The sequence below is a fragment of the Peromyscus eremicus genome, chromosome 12, assembly GCF_949786415.1.
Source record: "Peromyscus eremicus chromosome 12, PerEre_H2_v1, whole genome shotgun sequence".
Taxonomy (NCBI): Eukaryota; Metazoa; Chordata; class Mammalia; order Rodentia; family Cricetidae; genus Peromyscus; species Peromyscus eremicus.
In genome coordinates, this window is record NC_081428.1 from 47,759,577 (window position 1) to 47,779,349 (window position 19,773).

Sequence of the window (19,773 nt, forward strand, 5' to 3'; positions counted from 1 at the left end):
AAAAGAGAGACTACATCGACCTGGTCAAAAACAGGATTGAAACACACATGTCCAGCATTAGCTTCAAATATATTTAGGTATATGGCCCCAGGTGAATTACATAATCTATGTATCTATGTATGCTTTCATTTCCTCATCTGTTTAATTGGCCAAATAAGCTCCTAATTCATTGCATTGATGTGAATAAGAAAAATTTCAAATAAAATCTATTAAAAGCAACACCTGTCCTATAATGGAATGGACTGTATTAGATTCTGCATCATTTTGGCTTTATTTTGCACATATCCACCCATTCATCTCTAATATAAACTAAGTGAGATAAGCTTTACTATTCACACTATACAGATGAAGAACTTAAGAACCGGAAATCTAAAGCTACTGACTCAAATGTCTCACCATTTGTAGGTTTTACACTGAAGACTTAAATCGAGAATTTTTTTTCTTCATTTTGCATCTCCAGGGTATAAACTATCTCCCATGTTTTCACTATATTCTACCTGTCTCTCCATTACCCATTTCTAAACATTACATCCAAAATTTTCCACTGATGATACTGTTGATTATTTAGACTCTGTTCTTTCTTAGGTTTTAACCGTGAATCTTTCTGAGGAAGCTTGAAGATTGTGACCTGTACTTAATTAAAAGTCATGGAAAGTTTAAGAGACAGCCATTAGAGACATGTCAGTGAGTACTGATTCAATCAGAACTTAGGACAGGTCTCTTTAGGGATTTTTCCTTTAATTGCCTCTGATTATTTTGCAGTTGTCTCTAGACATGATGACTGCTATTCTGGAAATTTCTATTTCTATAAAACATCAAGGTAAGTTATTTTATGCTTTCTGAATATTTTTGTTTTAATAGACTTAATTACTTTGTAACAGCTCTGGATTCATAGAAAACTGATCAGAAAGTGAAGTTAGGTTTCCAATATCTCCTGTCATCAAATATACATTACTTCCACTGGTGCCACAGAATGGTGCATGTGTTGAAATAAATTTGCCAATTTTTCTTCACAGTCCATTGTTGGCATTAGGGTTCTCTGTTGATTATGCATATGCCCTGATTTGATCAATGTATACTGACATGGGGTCCCAATTGTAGTATCATATAGAATAATACTGACACACTAAAAAGGTGTAATGATCTTCTTATTTGTTGTGGCTTGAATATGAAATGTTCCCTCATGCCTCTTATGTTTTGAACACTTCGATCCAAGCTGGTAAAGTCATTTGAAAACGTTGTGGAACCTTTAGGAGGCTGAGCCTTGCCAGAGGAGGTAGGTGACCGGAGATAGGTTTTGATGTATTTTTTATAGCCAAGTTCCACTTCCCATCAGCTCCCCGTTTCTTATTTTGACAAGATGTGAGAAATCTTAGCCACACCCCCTGCCAAACTAGCACTACCTACCTTGATGATAACATCTCAAATTGAGACCCAAGACAAACTCATCCTCCAATAACTACTTACTTCAAGAACAAGAACAATTATTAATAAACTGCCCTTTCTTTCCCTTATGATCCTTATTTATATTTAACCTACTTCGACTTTTGGATTCTTCACTGGGAAAAACAATTCTGGTTCTAGCCATAAGACAAACTTTAAGACAGTTACCTTAAAATCTGCACACTTTTTTTTATTTGCTAAAGGCCAATTTTCTTGGCTTGTTCAGGACTTACACACCATCCTGGTATTACATGACCCTAATCAGCATACTTCAGAATTTTTCTTTGCTAGAGTTATGCATTCTTATATGCTAATAAATTGATAATCAATTATTAATTATACAAATGCTGTGATGAATAACTAAAAGATTTCACAGTTTCCAGATTGAGTACAGCTTCAGAATAAGAGCAAATTAAAGGCCACGGAATAGGCATGATGATAGCCTAATAAAGATGTCTAGTATGTCAAAATAGGCCCTATTTTATCAAGGGATGATTTCCAAGATAAGTATTTAAGATGAGATACTCTTGGTTTCCTAATCAAAAGAAAACTGGGCACAGACCTGCACACAGGATTTTCCCATAGTATGGCAAAAAATAAAGATGTTAAGAAAGCATACACAAAAGAAGAATGGAATTGAGACACAATGCAGGACTGTGTAATGTGGCAAAAAGAAGTGATTTCCCTATCTAAATAACACTAATATTGTTGGGAAAACAGCAACAGGGTGGTCAAATAATGAGTCTTTGAAGAGAAACACTGTCTATTTTCCAAAGTTTTAGCACCAGAAAAAATAGTTCAATTTAATTTTGAAAAATCAAGTAAATCACCACTTATCCTTGAGTCTGCATTTGGCAACTCTGACCTATATCTGGTAAGATTCAAATTTACCTACTCTTTATTAGCTTACATAAGGTGATGCTCATGTTCATCTGAGTTCGTGGGAAAATTTACTGCCTCCCAGAAAGAACTGTAATGTTATAGATAATTGATTACCCACAGAAGACTAGTCTAAATGTATTCAGCTCAGTAGTCACTGACCACTTCATCAGCTCCTACCTCCCAGCCCCTCAGTTCCCAGATCTCCATTCTAGTTATTCACTCAGTCTTTATTCTGTTCCACTAATGAACCAAATCTTGCCCTTCATAGGAATTGCAATTGCTCGAAAATTCAAAATAAAATGTTCTTCTCTTGTCTTTTAGGTCATTGATTTATTCTCATGGTTCAAATAGAAGCCTAATTTGATTTCTTTTATAAATAAGCACTCTCTGAGCTCATTCTCTCTTGGATAATCTTATTTTTTTAAGGTTATCTCTATTTGAAATTCTTCAGCTTGTTTTATTTTATGCTGTCTCCTTACCATCAGTCACAGAGAAGAATCAAATGGAATGTAACTTCAACAAGAGGACTGTCCTTTTAAACATTCACTGATAAGTATCATTATCTAATGCACAACTAGGACATAGTTGGCCAGTGTGTGTGTGTGTGTGTGTGTGTAAAGGTGCATATGTGTCTATAGGTGTACATGTATGTGGAGGTCAGAGATAAACCCCAAGTGTTATTATTTAGACATTATGATCTTATTTCAGTACAGAGTTTTATTGTATTCGAGTCTGATTAGGCTGGGCTGGCCTACCACCAAGCCACATGGATCCTCCTGCCTCTGTTTCCTCAACACTGCGACTTCAAGTACACACACCATGTCTGCCTTTTATGTGGGTGCTGAGGATCAAACTCAGGTCTTTCATGCCTGCACGGTAAACATTTTACAAACGTAGCCAGTTCCACAGCCCAAACATAACCACTTAAAAAAATTGTGTGTGTGTGTGTGTGTGTGTGTGTGTGTGTGTGTGTGTCTCCATGCATGCAACATGTATGTGGAGGGCATAGGACAAGCTCAGGAGTTATTCATACAGTCTTTCATTCATATGGAGTCCAACAAGTAGGCTATGCTGACCAGCTAAGAAACCCCAATTATCTGTTTCTTACCACCTCCCGAGGCTGGGATTACAAGCACCACATTACCAACCCCAGCTTTTTATATGAGATCTATAGAATAAATTTACAGGATCATGTTTCCAAGACAAACACTTTATCATTTAAGCCATCAGCCTATTGCCCCAATGACTATGTCTTGGATGAATAAAAATGTTAAAATCTCTGAAGATCAACACAAGCTGTCTGTAAAATTGCATATATTGAAGGAAGCAATTAGATATAATTTAGTGTATTGCCTGGAGACATCTCTCTTGAACTAGATAAATTTTAAACTGATGAATATCCCACATGCTGGCTTCATGTAACATATGAAAGATATTAAATAATAGCAAATTATGTTATCAAATAGTGTAAATAGATACATGCAATTTGATCCCAGAATATGAAAATCTCTCAAAATTTGAATAATGTTAGACTGATTCTATCAATGTCCATCAGAGCTACATGATTAAGAGAATCTATTATTTGTCAAAAAAAGAGACAGTGGAATTATCAGATTTTACTAAAAAGATTTTAAAGGATTCTTTGGCCTTGACTTTTCTATTTAGATCTTTATGAAATATAGATCACACCGCCAATACTCACTATCAAATTAATTTATATTCTTACATTTATGTGAATTTTTAAATAAAGCATTTATTTTTATTTCATACCTGTTTTTCAATAATCATAAAAATCTATATTCTAGATATGCTAGCTAGGCATCAATTTTGTTTTTAAACATTAAAAATGTCATATTTTATAAAATTAGTGTCTATACCTGGAAAGAATAATACTCAACTTCATATGGAAAAACAAAAAACCCAGGATAGCCAAAAGAATCCTGTACAATAAAACAACCTCTGGAGGCATCACGATCCCTGACTTCAAGCTGTACTATAGAGCTATAGTAATAAAAACAGCTTCGTACTGGCATAAAAACCGACATGTGGACCAATGGAATCGAATTGAAGACCCTGACATTAATCCGCACACCTATGAACAAATAATTTTTGACAAAGAAGCCAAAAGTGCACAATGGAAAAAAGAAAGCATCTTCAACAAATGGTGCTGGCAAAACTGGATATCAACATGTAGAAGGCTACAAATAGATCCATATCTATCACCATGCACAAAACTTAAGTCCAAGTGGATCAAGGACCTCAACATAAACCCAGCTACTCTGAACCTGCTAGAAGAGAAAGTAGGAAGTAGTCTTGAACGCATTGGCATAGGAGACCACTTTCTAAATAGAACACCAGTAGCACAGACACTGAGAGAAACAATCAATCAATGGGACCTTTTGAAACTGAGAAGCTTTTGTAGGGCAAAGGATACGGTCAACAAAGCAAAGCGACAGCCTACAGAATGGGAAAAGATATTCACCAATCCCACATCCGACAGAGGACTGATATCCAGAATATATAAGGAACTCAAGAAATTAGATATCAAAATGCCCAACAGTCCAATTAAGAAATGGGCTATAGAACTAAACAGAGAATTCTCAACAGAGGAAACTCAAATGGCTGAAAGACATTTAAGGAATTGCTCAACATCCCTAATCATCAGGGAAATGCAAATCAAAACAACTCTGAGATACCACCTTACGCCTGTCAGAATGGCTAAGATCAAAAACACTGAAGACACCTTATGCTGGAGAGGATGTGGAGCTAGGGGAACTCTCCTCCACTGCTGGTGGGAATGCAAGCTTGTACAACCACTTTGGAAATCAATATGGCACTTTCTTAGAAAATTGGGAATCCATCTCCCCCAAGATACAGCTATACCACTCTTGGGCATATACCCAAGGAATGCTCAACCACACCACAAGAGCACTTGTTCAGCTATGTTCATATCAGCATTGTTTGTAATAGCCAGAACATGGAAACAACCTAGATGCCCTTCAACTGAAGAATGGATAAACAAAATGTGGTACATATACACAATGGAATACTACTCAGCAGAGAAAAACAATGACATCATGAGGTTTGCAGACAAATGGATGGACCTAGAAAAAATCATCCTGAGTGAGGTATCCCAGACTCAGAAAGACAAACATGGTACGTACTCACACATAACAGGATACTAGATGTGGAACAAGGATGACTGGACTGCTACTCACATCATCAGGCAGGCTACCTGGAAAACAGGACCCCAAGAAAGACACAGGGATCGCCCAATGACAGAGAAATGGAATGAGATCTACATGAACAGCCTGGACATGAGTGGGGGTAGTGAAGGGCGAGGGTCGAGGGAAAGAGAGCTTGGGTGAGTGGGAGATCCCAGCTGGATTAACAACAGAGAGGGAGAACAGGGAATAGGAGACCATGGTAAATGAAGACCACATGAGAATAGGAAGAAACAAAGTGCTAGAGAGGCCCACAGAAATCCACAAAGATACCCCCACAACAGACTGCTGGCAATGGTCGAGAGACAGTCCGAACTGACCTACTCTGGTGATGGGATGGCCAAACACCCTAATTGTCGTGCTAGAAACCTCATCCAACTACTGAGGGATCTGGATGCAGAGATCCATGACTAGGCCCCAGGTGGATCTCTGGGAGTCCAATTAGCGAGAATGAGGAGGGTTTATATGAGAGAGAATTGTTGAGACCAAGGTCGGATAAAGCACAGAGACAAATAGCCAAACAAACGGAAACACATGAAATATGAACCAATGGCTGAGGGGTCACCAACTGGATCAGGCCCTCTGAGTGGGTGAGACAGTTGATTGGCCTGATCTGTTTGGGAGGCATCCAGGCAGTGGCACTGGGTCCTGTGCTCATTGCATGAGTTGGCTGTTTGAAACCTGGGGCCTATGCAGGGTCGCTTGGCTCGGCCTGGGAGGAGGGGACTGGACCTACCTGGACTGAGTCCACCAGGTTGATCTCAGTCTGTGGGGAAGGCTTTGCCCTGGAGGAGATTGGAATGGGGGGCGGGCTGGGGGGAAGGTGAGGGGGGCAGGAGGGGGGAGAACAAGGGAATCTGTGCCTGTATGTAGAACTTAATTGTATTGCAAAATAAAAATTAAAAAAAAATTAGTGTCTATAAAATGATACTAGATTCACACACATATATCCATGTTAGATATGATACTGAAATTCCATTAAATTCATGATAATGTCTTCATGATAATTTAATGATATGACTCCGTTTAATGATATGAGACCATTTCATAACACAGCTGACTTCTGTAAATGCTGCACAAATATATATATGGTGAGATTTGGTAATTCCTCAAAGTAGACTAACTTCTCAGTAATCAGAAGATAAAATTTTCCAGGAAAATAAATGGTCTGGGTGAGAACAGAGGATATGAGTCTGTCTTTCATATATCTGACTGCCATCATGGGTCCCTACTCCCCTCTCTCCTTCTCACACATAGTGTTCACTTATGTCTCAGCTCTGTATACAACTGTGTTTTTCTCCAGCTCTTCTTCAGGTCCATCCTGTGTTTCCTACAAAAATTAGTGTCTTGCTTTAAAGATTTTGCTTTACACATGTGTTTTTGATATAGCATCCAAAAACTTTTCCAAGATATTTATTTCACTAAAATACCACATTTCATTTCTTTATTTTAAACACATAAAGTCCAGCTGGAATCTTACCTGTTTTCATTAAGAAGTATGGCAAGACTTTCTTCCATAAGGCTCTTAGTTATTCAGGCAAGAAAATGGAGACATACCTGTGGTAAGCTGACTGTCATGTTCTTGGCTCAATGTTGTTTTCCCAGACCTCAGTTCCGCTATTGTACACATAAGCCTGATACACCGTCCAAGCCAAGTCAGGAACTGGATAATTGTCTTGGTTCCCAAGGTGGAGTTCAAGCTTGATCTGCTCTCTGAATCCTGTATGTTTCCCACAGCTTACTTTCCACCTTCCTGGCCCTCCCCTATTATGGGGAATTTGAAAACAAACAGTACAAAAACTTAAAGTGATGTCTATCAACATTTTTTAAGTGAGCTCTGTGAGAAGCTACCTGGTCATCTCATGGTGACCAGTACTAACTATGCTTTTAGTTAGTCTACTTCTCAAGCAATGGCTTTATATCTAGCAGATATAAAGACATTTCTTTGTGCTAATTTTTTTTAATATATCTTTTGGCACACTGATACTGTATTTCCTCCCCAAGAGGAAAATGTAGCTAATATTTCCTGTAATTTTGGGATAAACAAATACTTTTGTTTAACTAAACTTAACTAGTATTTTAAAAATGCTTTTTGATTTGAAAGCCTAGCATGATTGTATAATTATGTAGAAATTTTAATGTATATAATATAATGTATATAATATGTAATTTAACTATATCTTTAACATTATATATTATATTATATATGATATGTTATGCATAGACACACACACACACATATATATATGGAGAGGGAGAGAGAGAGAGAGAGAGAGAGAGAGAGAGAGAGAGAGAGAGAGAGAGAGAGAGAGTTTCTCTGTGTAGTCCTGGCTGTACTGGAACTTGCTCTGTAGACTAGGCTGACCTCAAACTCAGAAATCTGTATGCCTCTGCTGGGTTTAAAAGCCTGAGATGCCACCGCCTGGCTAAAAATATATTTTTAATTGAAATAGAATTACATTATTTTCTCCCTCCTTTCCCTTCCTCAGACCCCTCCTAGGCTCCCCTGGCTCTCAAGTTGATAGCCTTTAAAAAATATTTTTAGATACATACGTGTGTGTGTGTGTGTGTGTGTGTGTGTGTGCACAAAAATATATCAATACAATAATCAATACAATATATCACTTCTTTGTTGTTTATGTGTATATGGTTTCAAGGCTCATCATTCTAAATTGGTTCAGTAATCACTCATTATTGGTTCAGCCAATAATGGGGCTCATCTATGGAAGATACTAAGTTTCCTTCTCCAAGTAGTCATTAATTACTTGTAGTTCTTTGCTCAGGAGTAAGACCCTGTGGAAATTTTCCTCTTCCACTTTAACATTGACAGTGGTATTATCATTCGTTTGGTTTTGTTCATGCAGCCTTTCTGGAAGAAACTGTTTTACAGCAGATTTCTTGATACTCTGGTTTTTACAGTCTTTCTGTCCCCTCTTCCATGATGTTTCTTGAGTCACACATGCAGGATCTGTGATGTAGATGTATCCATTGGCTCTGGACTCCCCATCATCTATTAATCTCTGCACTGTGTCTAGATGTGGTTTTCTGTGATGGTCTTGGTTGCTGTAAAGGTATAAAGAGAGAGCTCTTTGATGAGGGGAGGAAGCTACACTTACCTGTGGATGTGAGAATAGGATTTAGAATGTAGGAAGGACCTTGGCTGTAATAACAAAGTGGCAGTAAAACTAATCTATGCTGTGTATAATTTTGCTAGTCAGTATTTTGTTTTGGGACCAGAAGTATCCAAGTTGGTTCTTAGGTTTACTAACCTCAACATAATGTTATATAACAACCAGGCTCTTATCTGCCAATGAGATTTCACTGTTTGGAAACTAAAGTGTTTCTTAGGGTGTTGGAATCATTTATGATCCCTCACATTGAGAAAAGAAGCGTTTCAATACATTGTCTCTTTCTTCAATTTTTAAGCTTTATAACAAATTCTCTTTATCTATCTAATTGTGTGTGTGTGTGTGTGTGTGTGTGTGTGTGTGTGTGTGTGTTTACACCTGTGATACATTAGGTATACAAGTAGAAGCATGGGACAACATGCAGGATTCTTTCTACCACTTATCATGTGGAAAAGATCAAATTTAAATCAGTCAGGCAGGCTTGGTGTCAAGCTCCTTTACTGGCTGAACAATCCACTGGCCATTATAGTATATCTTGATCTCATATTATGAATTTCTCTATTTCTTTGCTAGAACAGCATGAAAAAATGATGCAAACTGATATTTCTTCCTTTTATAGACATTTATATATTCCCTTATATAGAAGAGAATAAGTCACAATAGCACAATAGTGTAAAAAGGGAATAGGTTGAAGTAGAAACTCACCAAATAAGATTATTTCTGAGAAGTGACCTAGAAGACTGAGGCTGTGTATTTTAGCAGATTAGATAGTGATTCATAGTTTGTTGTGGTTTTGTTGTATTGTTGTTGGTTTTTCTTTTTAAGCTAGTAGTGATCTATTTGTCAATGAATGTGCTAGATTATAATACCCAGGCTTCTACTAATTGACAAAATGACTAATGACTAAAAGGGCAAAACAATTATTCTACTATTACCCAAATAGAATAATCTAGAAGTCATCATTTGAATTTGTACTAATTTATGAAGTACAGAGTGTCAGTGGAGTTTAATAGTAGCCCACACTAACATTTAACTTGAACATTTAGCTAGTCATCTAACCCACAAAGGAAAACATTACAATAGAATCGTTCTTTAAAATGACAACCAATGAAATCTGTTCAAGTAAGCATCTGTGATATGATTTTATGTATATATATATATATATATATATATATATATATATATATATATACATATATACACATACACATATATATCTGAATATACTATTTCTTTGTGTGTGTATATGTACTGTGTGTTCATGTGCTTCTGTAGTGTGTATGCGTGTACTATGTGTTCATGTGCTTCTGCTGTGTGTGTGTGTGCTGTATGTTCATGTGCTTCTGCACTGTGTATGTGTGTGTGTTTCTGTAGTGTATGTTTGTGTATGTGTGAGCTTCTTTTTTATTTAATTTTTTCCATTTTACATATCAACCACAGTTCCCCCTCCCTTCCCTTCTCCCACTGCCCCCACCTTGCCCCTCTCCACCCCCTATTCACTCCTAATAGGGGGTAAGGTCTCCCTTGGGGAGTCAACAGAGGCTGGCATACCAAATTGGGGCAGGACCAAGCCCCTACCCCCTGCATCAAGGCTGAATAAAGCATCCCACCTTAGGGAATAGGCACTAAAAAGCCTGTTCATGTACCTGGGATAAGTCCTGATCCCACTGCCTGGGACTCCACAAACAGATTAAGCCACACAACTGTCACTCACATTTGGAGGGCCTAGTTCAGTCCCATGCAGGCTCCCCAGCCATCAGTCCAGAGTCCATGAGTTCCTACTAGCTCAGTTCAGCTGTCTCTGTGGGTTTCCCCATCATGACCTTGACCCCTCCCCTTGCTTCTATAAGCCCTCCTCCCTCTCTCTCTTCAACTGAACTCTAGGAGCTCTGCCAAGTGCTTGACTGTGGGTCTCTGCATCTGTTTCCATTCTTCACTGGATGTAGACTCTATGATGACAATTCAGAAAATTAGGAACCAACCTACCTCAAGACCCAGCAATACTACTCTTGGGCACATACACCCAAAAGATGCTCAACCATACCACAAGGGCACTTGCTCAACTATGTTCAAAGCACCTGGAAACAACCTAGCAATGGTGGAGAGGATGCCTGAACTTACCTTCCCCTGTAGTAAGAATTGGTGAATATACTGTTTTAAGTGAGTACAAAATGTATCTTTAAAAAATAACTTCTTTCTAAAATTGCTGAATTTTTTGGTAGGTATTCCCCAAGCCGAACAGTTTCCTTGAAGATGTACTACACATCTTAATTTCTTTTCCAGTCTGAGTTGAACTGTGTAAATAATTTATGGCCACAAATGATAAAATGTACAGTTTCTACATATGACATTTGCTGGTGGCACTAAAATAAAATGTAGCGGAAGAGAGCAGGAATGGATGTCTTTAATAACATTTGACTAACCTCAAAATCAAAGGGAACACATTTTTAGACTAACTTTAGTCTGTATTTTTTAAACGTATTTAAGCATTTGATTGTATAACTGCATCTCTTGCTTGCTATATCTTTTCTACAGAGTAGAAATAACAGTTATAGTGGGAACCCAGAGGCTATAAGAAACTCTGTCTGGTAGAGGTTGGCAGAGGTATGACTGGAGTTCATTACTGAGTGTGAAGTGTCTTAGTCAACCTCTCATCGCTAGACTTTCTGCCCCAGGACATGCTGTAAATGCTGTGAAACACCCTGTTTGGCTGCCCACTGAGTGCAGAACTGATAGGGTCACAGAGAAGTGTAAGAAAAGAAACTGAGGAAAAGTTACCTTTGAAGACAAAGCCTGTCTTCCTACCTGACACTCTATTTGGGGAGCTGTCTAGAGAACATGATGACTGTTTCTTAATGATTGGTATTTGACAGAGAACCTACCCCAGAGCCTTTATCCATGTGTGTTTGTCAGAAATGATCCAGAGGGAGAAGGGGGCTTCTGAAGTGTAAACTATCAACCACGTGCTTCCTAAGATAGTTATTACATGTTTGTGTGTTTGTGTTTAAGGAATGTCTCAAGTCAGCCACTAGGGAAGAGCTCAGAATATGAACTAATAGCCTTCTAAGGGTATTCGGTGCTGCTCGTTATTTTCACCATTTCCTTCCCACAAGAAAAGTAAAATCAAAACATTTCGAATAAGGACCTACCATCAGAACAAACATGTGGTTTCTGAGACCCCTGAAACAATAGATGAGCTGACAATGTTCTCTCCAGAAATTCTCCCTCCTGGAATTTGAAAATATGCTAAGTGGATACTTTGGTCCTGTTTTTGTTTGTTCACTTTTTTTTTTTTTTTTTTAATAGTGAGATACAAAAACCAAGCTTTCCACCAACCTAAACCATGTCGGACTGCTTCCTATTGTTTCCTTGTTGGAAGAGCAGGGCAAGCACACTGTTCCTATGTTCTCTCTCAATGGTACCCTGTTTTCTTTGACCTGGAGACCTCCAGTGATAGATCTGTTAGAATGGCATTCTCTGGGTCATCAAGCATGGGTCTTCAAATTTGTTCAGATGTCAGATCTTTGTTGGTGTTTCTCCTGTTCTGTTTTGCTTTCCTCGCTACTGTGGAAGGAAACAGCTGGGCAATGTTGGCTTTATCCAAGTGTGTCATGCTGACCATTGAAACACCAAGGTCTGTAAATGTTTATTTTTGAATTCCAGAAGATCTCATAGAATTTTTTCTGTATCTAGGGTACAGATTTGTCACATCTTCTTTTAGAATATGCACATAGGAGTTTGTGTTATGAATACTATGAAACAAGATGTGGTCCCTTGGTATACAGATAGGATTTTCTTCTACTGACTAAACATGTTCTGGGATTTCTCCTTTTCTTTTCTTCCTCTTTTTTTTTTTTTTAAAAAAAAAATACGTGGTATAAGAGTGTGCAACAATGATATAAAAATCCTGGCTACCCAAAATAAAGCTTTTCTGATACAAGATCAGATGATATTTCCTTTGGGTGCTTGTTCTGTCCCAGGAATATATTCAATGGGGAAAATTTTCCTTATTCTTATCTAAACTGTGAAGGGACTCAGTGAGAAGTTCAACAAAGCAGCTTAGAGGAAAGGAATTTAAGTGAGGCTTCAACTTTACCATTGTCTTCTATACATATTTTTTTTTCAAGAGCAAATGTGTTCTTTTTGAGAAAATTACTAAGAGAAACTGGTTTTCTCCATGCTCTCAATATAATATCCCTTCTTCCATCTCTGCAATTTCCAAATAAAGACAGAAAGAGTAGAGATAGTGAACCAATTGATAGAAAACCCTGTCTCTCTAAAGAGAGGCTTACCTAGGATCTTGCAGATCCCTCATACAAAAGGGCATCTTGCTTTCCGTGAAAGTAGGTGCTTGTACATCGTCTGCTGTATCCAGGAAGCAGAGGACTTTGTGAATGACTTCCATCATGTTGTTGGTGAATAATACAACCTATTCTAACTCTGCCCCTCTGTCGGAGTGGCAAGCATTTCAACACCATTCTGCAAATTACAGAAAATGAGCAAAAAGGAAAAACAGAGACACTGGGTGACACCGTCAAAAATCCCTAGGCATTTCAAAATTTTATGTCTGCATGACAGACTGTCTATTTACCTAATTTCACACTTGGATAGTGAATCATTAAGCCAGAATGAAAATGGACATTTTGCTTCTCGGGAGTCTCCCTCCCTTTTAAGATGGCCAATCAAAGGGCTGAGTTTTTCATCACTTAAACAAAGAAAGAGTATTTGGAAATCATTTTTTCTACATCTCATTTATCCATAGCATTCTAATTAGGCCATATGAAGCATCAGGAATTTACCTATGTACTGAGGAAAACTACTTCCCATTCACCGATTTGACCTTGCTTTGTTGCTTTTTGCTTCCAATTCCATTTTTATTTTCTTATAAAATAAAAAACAAACTCTTGTTACAAATCACCATATTGAGTCTTTCAGAGTTATTATATATAGCACTAAGGTAAACAATTTTTTTTGCCTTTGCAATGTTAGAACAAACATAATCCAGTATATTCTGACAGCATCCTCTTATGAGCCCTTATTTTGTTTAGCCTTAGGAAAGACATCATTGAATATTATGATTATCATTTCTCATATTAATTAAGTGTTCAAATAACTAAAAACATATTGTTATTTAAAATTTAGGTTTGGCAATACATAATTATCCAAGCATTCAGATAAATTCTGAGATGCTCTAGGATTCCAGCATTAATTGTGAAAAGAGTTTATTCATTTAAGGTCTAAAAAAACAGCCATCTCAAAATCTTCTGAAGAAAAACAAAGCACCACAGTTAATGAAAATCAAAATAATTTACTTGATAATCTAAAAGCGTTAGGCAACTCCTCCTAACACATGGGAGAGCAAAGTTGAGGCAGTTGTAGAAATTCAAGCTCAGTGGATTTCCTTGGTTGTTACTCAAACTAAATGATTTTAGTGGTGTTTTCCAATCAGGTTTTGTTTTGCTCAGTAGTGAAAACACTGTATATGATGGACCATAGAAAGCAAATGTGAACGAACAGAACCATCATATAGATTAGATTCAAAATGAAGTCACAGGTTCCTATGTCAAGTCTAGGAAGTTATAATTCAACCTGTATTGAAGAAAAATACATACAACATATAAATATGTACTCTCCTGGTCAAGCCATTCATACTCAGAACCAGAAACTCTAGGAAATCCTGGTATTGTAGAGACTTTTGAGGTAGATATCCTTAAATCTGTTCCCTTTTTTTTTCTTTATTGAAAATCATTTTTTTTCTCACAGAATATATACTGATTATGGTATGTATTGTTAGTGAGACTTCCCAGTGAGATTCCTATTTAAGTTTCTAAATTTTTCATTTCTAGATTTCCTTCAGTTTGGCTCTTCTGTATTGATTCCATTTCCACGTTCAGGTCTTGAACTTTTTATTCATTTCCTTTCACCGTTCATTGTTTTCATAAAAAATTTTAAGGGATTTCCTCTATCATATTCATAAAGGCTATTTTATGGTCCTTGACTACATATGCTTCAGCTAAGTTGCAATTCTCAGGTCTCAATAGGGTTGTGGGGTACTAATGGAGACATATTCTTCTGGCTGTTGTGTTTTTGTGCTGGTGTCTAGGCATCTGGGTTTGGGATATTGGAATTCTAGGTGCTGATATCTAGTCTTGTCTTTGTTTGGTGGGTGATTTGTTCCTCGGCTTCTGTTTGCCCACTCTGGTTCTTAGGAGGATGTGGCGACTGTGTATTGTCTGGTAGGGAATTCCTCTGGAATACTGTCAGGTGTGGCTGCTGTGGGTTCTGGGTAAAATGTGTTTCTAGGTATTGAGAACTGATACTTGAGAATGTGGATAGGTATGGGAGGCAGAGGGTCCACAGAAATGAGGAAAGCAGGGTGATCTACTAGGATCTGTTTAGTCCCCTGGGGTTGGGGCAGAGTGAGGAAAGGCCACTGGTAGAATTGGGGATGAAACTGAGAGACTGGATTTAGAGGAGAGAAAGGATACTGAAGATCTGAATGTTGCCTACATGCTTCACTGATCTACTTGTTTCTCTGGCCATCTTGGCTGATGGGGTTCCAGGAAATCCTTGCTGGAGCGTGCGGGGCGGGGGGTGGGGGGGTAAGATAATAGGATGAGTGGCATGGGGAGTTTGGAGGAGAATATCTGTGTGATCCACTGGAGATGGTGGCAAGGGTGCTGGGGAGAAGACTGTAGCAGGTAATCTGTAAAGTCATCTTGGCTGAGTTTTTTTTTCCTTGCATACCTGTCAAAAGTCCCACTAGTGTGTAATTAATCTGAGTATTAATAATTTGTGTCTAGAGCAGTGTCTTACTTTCAGAAGACACTGAACAAATATTAGTTGAGTACATAAATGACTCTCAAATATGCATCTCTCCAATGAAACATGTCTCCTGAGCTTCAAAGCCATACAACTACTTACTACATATCTACAGAAGGTTTACAGATACATCCTAAGTGGTACAGGATCTTCAGTTTTCTACACATTCCCAGTACCTCTCACTTGCCTATTTGAGGAGGAAACTATTTTACTAATTTTCCAAGTGAAAAATTGAGCAGTCACCTTTATCATTTCCTTTGGCAATCTACAACTACCACCAAACTTTCAATTGTTTCAAAGAAGTTTTGGTAATGATCTGTTTTATGTGCCGCTTCCAATGTTTCAAAACAGCAATGGAATGATAGAGACTCACAGAATTTGTGGGATCCTGTGGTCCTAGGGATCCTGGGGCTCATGAGCCTTTGTGAGCTCCTGATGAGGTCACTGTGCACTTTAAAGTTACGGAAGTGAGTAGTGGTGTGTGTAACTGCTGCTACATAGCCAGGGAACCCATCAGTCATGTGAATTCATGGCTCATCTAGACCACATGCAAGCGGGATTGCTTGGTGATGTAGCTGCCTGTAAGTTGTCCTTGGGTGTGTGTGTGGGGGGGGGGGAGGGGGGTTCTAAGTGGTGTAGCTGCTTCAAGTTACCCTGGCTTCTGTAAGTAACTGTAATAAACTCATTTGTTCAGCGACCTGGACTTAGAAGAATCGTTGCTCTCTCCCTCTCTCTCTGGATTGACTGGGGATAGGCATTTCTTCAAGTCTTCCCAAGGAAAAGGCGTACAACCAAATTATGTCAGAAGCCTGTAGAGAGAAGACTACCTACTATCTTATAGTATATGCAAATTTAAAAACAGAATAAGGAAGTCAGGGTCCTAGCATTACCTTCACAAATACACTAAAATGGTCTAAATTCTTCCAATTATTCCCTACCTTCCAGTAGTACTATGGACTGGGGAATACATATTATATGGACCTTAGGAGACGTTTCAGATCCAAACTACAGCAGACTTTTAGCATGGGGAAGGGTTATGATATCACTGAGGCAGAGAGAGATGTTTAGGCAAGGTTAGTGGAGAAGAAACAGACTAAGATGATTCCCCAAGAAAATGTCAGAGCTAGTCAATCAGACAAGAAGAATAAAGGCCTATTCCACCAATATTGTAACCATATCAATACAATTACAAAATGTGTTGGGTGTCAGAGGACGTTAGGAGAAGTAAATAGAATACTTAGAGTGGAAGAACCAATAACAAGTGTTTCTTGTCTGACTTTAACTAGCTATCACATTTATAACAATTCTGTGAAGTAGATATTATTATTTTTTAAAGAAAAAAATAAAATATTAAAGTGGATAACTTTCTAAAAGTCATGACCCTTGTAAAGAAAAGAACTAAGATCCAAATTCTAAGGCTAACTCAAGTTATGATAACTTCTGCAGTAGAACTGTCTTTTAAAGAATTATATTGCCATTTTCACATACACACACACACACACACACACACACATATTTTAAATTTGATTTTAAAATATGTGGTGTTTCAAATAGCATCTATTAATTATTCTTAAAACAGTGAATAAGTTAGATACAAAAAGATAAATATTTTGAAATATGATGTCATTTATACACAGGAGCTCAAACAGTTGAGCTTACTCAAGCAGCACAAGATGCTGGTTGCTAGGGAAGAGTGGGGAGAGAAGTTAGCTGAGGTATATAAATGTTCTAACATGAATGTGCTCTGGTAATCTAGTATGCAGATTGCTGACCATAATTAATGGTACCACACTGGTTACTTCAAATTTGATAAGAAAGAGTTCATGTCCTTAAAGTACACATGCTCATGCATACAAGTGCACACTTACACAACACAGACACACACACACACACACACACACACAAAGTGTACCTATTGGTGGTCATGAATATGCTAATTCATTTGATTGTGGAAAACTACACAGTATTAGACAAATATCAAATGATCACACATATCACATTTTTATCAATTATGCATTTATATTTTTATACTTAATGAGCAAATAAAATTTAAAAATTAACTATTTTGAATAACTTCATGCAGTGATTCTCAGTGCATGTTTTCTGGACTTTCAATGCCTCTAATGAAACTTTCATATATATCCTGCATGTTATTTACCAGAAAACATTTGTCATAGTACATAACATTCATTATTTACTAATAAGCTTCACACTAATGGCATTATACTGATAGTGAAACATCCGTAGCCTTCAATTTTTGTCTAGATATTTCATAAGTTTTGAGATGAAAAAATAAACAATATAGAAGAATTTTATTAGATTTATTATTGATGTTAGCCAGGGCTTCATGCACGCCAAGCTTGACATCTACCACTATGCCATTAAGCCATAACCAGCTTTGTTTTGTTCAAAAATACTTACTGAATATCACTGTGTTAGCTCCTACTCTAGGTGCTATGGTTCTAGTAATGAGCTAGGTTGAGCTCAAGCCTTCAGAGAGCTTTAGGTTCATTCGGAGAAAAGTGTGAATAGTGTCTGCACACAAGCAAGGAAGATGGTCATCTGGAATCGGGGAGGGGAAGGTAGCTAGGCTAGGGTGGAAACCTGATAAAGTGTAACAATAGGTCCAGATAATACAACTGACTGGAAGAGCTTGCTCTCCAACTTGGCATTGCTAAAATCAGTCGGGGTGCCTGCATGGCTCCATCCTTACCTAAGTTAATTAGTTGAGAGAGATTCCTGAGGAAAAAACATGTGACTGAGAATGTTTGCATTCTAATATGTAAATTTCATTGCTGCACATAAAAATGGTTAGCCAGGTGGTGGTGGCGCACACCTTTAATCCCAGCACTTGGGAGGCAAAGCCAGGTGGATCTCTGTAAGTTCGAGGCCAGCCTGGTCTACAGAGCGAGATCCAGGACAGGTACCAAAACTACACAGAGAAACCCTGTATCGAAAAAACAAAAAAACAAAACAAAACAAAAAAAGATACATGGTTAAGTTTTACTTCTAAGTGTTGTTGTTTTTCCCCTATGGTTTTATAAAACTTTTTAATGGAATTAATGTTAAAATTTTTGGAGGACATGTCCAAGGCTTAGTATATGCATCTATGTGTATGAATTCATATTTATACGTAGCTGAAATAACGCACTTATCAAACAAATAAAAAAATGAAGTTTGCTCTGCTAGTTGAAGGGTTGACTAGAGCATGTTTTCATCTTTTGCAGAGAGAATTTTGTCTTGTTCCAGGTTTGAGAGGGATGTGAAAAGCACTTTCATAGGTAATGCAGAAAGTGGGTTTAGGTGAGCCTTAGATAAAAAACCTGAGTCTCTTTTCTCTGAGTCACAATGTATAATTTCACGAAGGTCACTGCAACTCCCATGTACCTCCTGGAGGAAATTCTTGACATCAGCTTGAAGGTGCTCTTCTAAGAGACTCACTATAGAAACATCCATTTCCTTTCACTGTGTTTAATTCCCCGACTCTGACATTGGCTAGTTAAGTGACCTTGGGCAAATTGCTTTCCCTCACAAAACTTCTGATTCTCCCTGACTAATTCTCCTTTTTTCATCACTCAAACAGGCCTTGAAATCTCATCTTCCACAGGCAACAATTCCAATAAATTAGATAAGAAATGACTAATTCCAATATGGTACTTCTATTGTGCCTCCTTCCTATTCCTACTAACCGAATACATTTGTCTCCTGCTGTTTATGACTACTAAGCAAGTAAATGCCACATGCAGACACACCTAGGGAAGGACAAGATTAACCTTTTAACATCATTGTTTATTTAAAATGAAGCATTATCATCCCATGTGCATACAGAAAGAGGGGGAGGGTAATGCATTTCACCTGTTGCAAGGTTCATTCGTTCACTCCTTGTATCAAAGAGATGTCCACAAGAGAAAGGCAAAGTCATTCTATTCAATTAAAATTTTATATGACATGGAGCTTAGAGAAGATTCATATAAAACTATTTTGGGGACAGTTCTGTTGATGTGTTTGCAGGGCAAAGACTGTGATCTAATGGCAAAGGGGGGTGGGGGCTCAGCAAGGCCTCTTTGTTCATAATCTTAACCTCCAAACACAGTGTAGGAATTCTCTGAGATGAAGATCTACCAACTTACTTCCTTATATATTTATTGACTTATTTATTGGTTAATTTAAATTATTTATTTTCCATGTCTCGGGGTGAAAGGTAGGAGGTCAGAGAGTAACATCCAAGTTTGTATATTTAGGGAATGTGTTATAAGGCCTCTCATATCAATGTT